The sequence below is a fragment of the Montipora capricornis genome, chromosome 7 (assembly GCF_036669925.1).
Source record: "Montipora capricornis isolate CH-2021 chromosome 7, ASM3666992v2, whole genome shotgun sequence".
Taxonomy (NCBI): Eukaryota; Metazoa; Cnidaria; class Anthozoa; order Scleractinia; family Acroporidae; genus Montipora; species Montipora capricornis.
In genome coordinates, this window is record NC_090889.1 from 11,883,491 (window position 1) to 11,888,490 (window position 5,000).

A 5,000-nucleotide genomic window follows, 5' to 3' on the forward strand; every position below is an offset into this window, starting at 1 on the left:
TTGCCCTCAGAACTGTGAATATGCTCACTCTAAGCACATCTAGTTAACGCGTGAAAGGGTGTGAGAAAATCTCGGTCAACGTGATTGTGAATTCACTCAATCAAAACAGGTCACAACGCCAATTGCGACCATTTTGAAGTTTTAATAAATTACGATCTCAAATCTTCCTTGTATAAAGGAAAAAGGAAAGGAAAAGAAAGGTTCGGGTTTTAATTTAAGTGTCTAATCATCTAGCGCTCGAGCACTAATTGGGGACACTGTAAATTGAAATTAACAAATTAACGCCAATCAAATCAAATGTTGGTTTTTGAAGAGACGGAAAAACCGGAGTACCAACCTACATATAACGCAGAGTCTGGGAATTGAATCCGAGCATTGGTGGGATGGATCGAGGCGAATGCTCTCACTACTGCGCCACCCCTGCACCCCAAGGAAAAAGGAAACTTTATTGAAAATGCAAAAAAAGAGGGCAGTAATATACTATTTTACCACAATTGCTAGTAATCTCGCAATCTAATTGGCTAATTTGCCGTTGTCGATAAGAGTCCAGACAACGCTGTACGCGTCAATTTGTCACGCAATGTAATAGCCAATCAGGAACGTCCATTTTGGGAAATAAAACAATCATATTGCAAGAAAGTTGTAGACATGTGTGTTGTAGACTTGTGTCATAATGCTGTATTTGTTGTCGACTCACTCGACTGCGCCTTGTGAGCCCACAACATTTTGACCACTGTGATGACGAATATCGTTGTCGACAAGAGTACAGAAAACGCTGAACCACTTCGATTTGTTAATTAGCTTATGTTCGTGCAAATTAGTCTTAAGAAGTCCTTGTTAGCACTAATCTCGAAAATGAAAAAAAGTTGGCTGTAAAACGTGAATGGTCATGATAACTAGCACAAAGGCAAATAACATAAAAAAATGTGGCCATTTTTGGTGGTTTGCAACCAATCTCGAGAGACACAGGTAACATTGTAATGAAGCAAAAGTAGCTAATGATAAATCTTTATATGTTTTCGTCCACCAACATGGCGGCGATGCCCCAACGTGAAATAACCTTTGTATACGAGAGTTGAAACCAAGCCAAACGAAAAATGTGAAAAAATGTACTTTATTAGTCATGGCCCGGTTGTTCGAAAGCCGATCAGCTTACCTGGATTAGTGTAAACTTTGCTTCCTTTTTTCAACTTTTTGGGGAAAGTTTCTTTCTGCTTATTTGTTTTTCAAGATTGATTTTTCTCTAATGTAAAACTTTGCCGAATGTTCGCGTTGACCATCATTTGGTAGTACAGATTGTAGAAAAACAAACACCGTGGTCAACTTTAATCTGGGATTAGTATTTAACGGCTTTTGAACAACCAGGCCCAGATGTCAAAAGCTTATTGATTTATTTAAATCTTTGTGCCCAATCTAGTTTCCAGTGTATAATTAAGTCTACCATTCGAGATTTTAAAATACTTTTGAAGAGACATTTTGGGGCATACAAAACGCAACGTTATAGCCGGAAACTAGAATCGTCCCGTATAAATGTAGTGTGTATATTCATTTTTATAGAGAAAAAGATGGTTCGCTCGTTTGGAAAATCTCGATTTAAGTTTGGTCTTGAAACGCGGGTTTTAAATTTCCAATCAAACTTAAAAATCGTGTTTTTATGTTTGTTTTCACACGACAGGACGTTCCTTTCGGCAAATGTAGAGAGGCGATAGAGCCTTTACAGTTAATCCTGTGCCCCTTGGCAGACTCTGGATCCGTATAGGAAGTGAGGGAGAGCATGTCATCAGAATCCTTTCCGTTGGTATTCTGTGGAAGTATTTTCGGTATCGTTTTTGAGATGCACTTTTCGGTGATGGACAAAACCGGCGATGCCATTGTCATTGAATACACTGAGAAACGAAGACAGATGTACTGGGTGTGATGACCAACGCCTCTCCTTAAGACTTCCAAATGCTAAACCTACGTAAGTACGTTCAACTCTCAGAGTTTAATAACGAACCATTGGTATTGGGCCCAGTTAAATTTCCACTGACTGGAGAAGGAAGTGGGGTCCTTGGAATGCGCATGCCCGTTGACTTAACACCTCCATCAACGTTTGTTCGTGCAGCGGTGCTAAAGGAATTTGCCAGGCCCAAGACGAACATAACCGCCGTCAACTTGGCTTTTCACGTGCGGAATTCTGTCGACATTCCTCACGGGGTAATATCTTATCATAAAGTCCAGAGGATTGGAGATTTCACCGTTTGGGCGGTGGCCAAGGAACAATGCTTTTTATTTCCGTAACTACAACTACTTAACCATCCGTGTCGTGTATCTTGACAACGTGCAACCATCTGGAAAAATGATGAAGATTAAAATGTTTTCAAAGATTGGCGGATTTCAAGATGTCTCAGGTGATTTGAAACATATGGGTGGTGCAACAGGGGGTCTCAAACATGGCGATGAACTGTAAGCTTGGAACTCGCTCACCAAGATCAGCTTTTCTGGTGTTTAATTGCCTTAAGGAATGAAAGATTAAGCATAATTGAAAAATATGATGTGTATGTCGTAGAAAGACTAGCCTTGTTTAAATACTGTCGTTTTGTAGGCAATAATTTCCATTGTAAAATATCTGAATGACGATGAACTAACCAGTCATATCCCATGTTACTTATGAGAAAAGTGACATACTGAATAAAGAAATAAGTGGCATGAGTGCATTTGTATTGAGGTATAGAATACTTCGGTTCACGGTACGTAGTTCCTCCTTTTTCACAATAATATTCCACATATTAACTAAAGCAATCGAAAGTTCTCAAAAGTTACAGGCATATTTCTTTGTTTGAGCAAGTTGAAGTTTTGGCACCTATTTAGCTTATGTGGACCTGCTATACCCAATCACCCATATACACTCACCGGGAAAGGACAGCTACAACACCGGGAACTCCATTCCCTACATGTTATGAACATGGAAGATATTTACAGAGCGGGACCTACGGTTTACAAAGGCAGCAATTTCTCCAGCCAAGCATCCTGCCGCATGGCAGCCCGATGCCCAAGTAAGAGCCATAATAACATGAGGCTTCTGAATATTGGTCATGAATTATAGAGTGATTATACGATCTAATATTAATTACACTCGCGTTGTCAAGGCCTTCAATCATCACTGAGGTCATTAAAGCACGGTGGAATCTCGACCTTGATCCAAATTTAAATGATTTATTTATTTATTTATGCAACCTTCTGCTAAAATATTAACTTAACATTATAAATATCCTAAATAGGCTGCTTATTAACAAGTTTCACGCAGCAAAGGTATTTACCCGGCGACATTTAGGACAAAGTATTTTAAAGGTACGAAAGTTGTCGCCATCAAAAACGTTAAAGTCTCTTGAAATAAGACGATTAAAGTTTACGCTTAAAAGAGTCAGTAGACTCAGCCTGCCTAACATCATCAGGTATATTGTTCCTCAAAATTGCTATCCTATTAAAATAGAAGTCCCGAAAAATTGATGTACGGCCGGTTATTACTTATCTTTAAGTTCAGCCCTGACCACGCATGAGCACGAACGAGTTAGATCAATATGTCCACCATGAAGACATTTAAAAAAGACAACTAAGTCGAGATATCCAAGCCAGTAATTAAAGGCAATCACTTCAGTTTGACTAAGCGATCCTTATATGACTTACTACTATTTCTTAGTATAAAGCGTGTAGCTCGTCTTTGCACTTTTTGAACTAGGAATAAATTGCTATAACAGACTGAGGTGCCCATAACTAAGAGCAATAGCAAAAGTGCGAACGCACTAATGAACAGTAAAGACGCAACAGCGCAACACTTCAGCAATTCCTGCCCAGCTCCTTCTAATAAAGCCCAGTAACGTATTTGCTTTAACAACTATCATGAGTATATAATCCTCCCATAGTTGTCATTTACGGTCACTACCCCAAATCGTTTTTAGTTGAGACAATCTCCACATCTATAACATTTATACTATAGCTACGATATGGGCTAATACGGTTCCTAGATATACGCAGATTACTGCGCTTTGTAGGATAAAAATACAATTCATTTGACAAGGACCAGGTTGTAAGCGAAACTAAATCCTGCTGCATTTTGAAAAATCAGCATCATTATTTATGATCCTATAACATTTAGAATCGTCAGCAAACATAGCCAGCGTCGCACTGTCAATAGGCCATTTCCGAGTTTATATTCGCCTCTTCTTCAAAGCGAGTCTAAGTGCGAAGTTTTTCTTATGAAAATTAGTTTTCATTCATGTGCAAAGTAGAACTAATTACCATCACAAAAACTTCGCACTTAGACTTGCTTTGAAGAGGAGGAAAACGTGAACTCGGAAATGGCCTATTACATTTGGCATGTCATTTACAAGTAATAGAAAGGGAATGGGTCCTAGAAGTTACCCCTCGGGTACACCTGACCCAGTCAATTTACTAAAAGTTCCATTTGTAACCACTCTTTGACGCCTTCCAGTTAGGTATGAGTAAAACCAGGAGAGTAGGGGATCATTGATTTTAAACGTAACACAGAATGGAAAGCCTTGACCTAGCATGCGCATGGGCAATAAACGCTTTCGCTTTTATGGAACTGTTATGATTAGGAAGTCGGTTTTGACTTGTTCGCTCTCGTTTTCCTTCAATTTTGCAATGTTGGTAATTCCTTCAGCATGGTGTGAGAGAACTTCCTCCCATCGATACTGCTATTTCTATTAGAGTTTCCAATCGACTATCGTCCTTTGATTTCTCTGTTTGTCACATGCCCATGTTAGATGCCATCTTAAGGGGTTCTAAAAATCTAGGTCCTTTTCTTTTTATTTATGAAAACTTCTGGTCAATCTTCGCCCCGAGTTTTTCAAACATTGAAATACGGAATATTTTGAGCAAGAGCCAATGTAGATTTGATTTAAAAACGCCATGCCATGATCAGGAGCCCATTATCACAACATGCATGTCCTCTACCTCTGAAATGACGGTTATCGACAATTCCTAATTTTCTCTGGATT

The 5,000-nt window shown here is 39.1% G+C and overlaps 1 pseudogene; it reads left to right on the top strand.

Moving 5' to 3' along the window:
* Positions 1-2,654, top strand: part of LOC138055633 (penicillin V acylase-like) — a 3,051-nt pseudogene extending 397 nt beyond the window's left edge.
* The last annotated feature ends 2,346 nt before the right edge of the window (positions 2,655-5,000 follow it).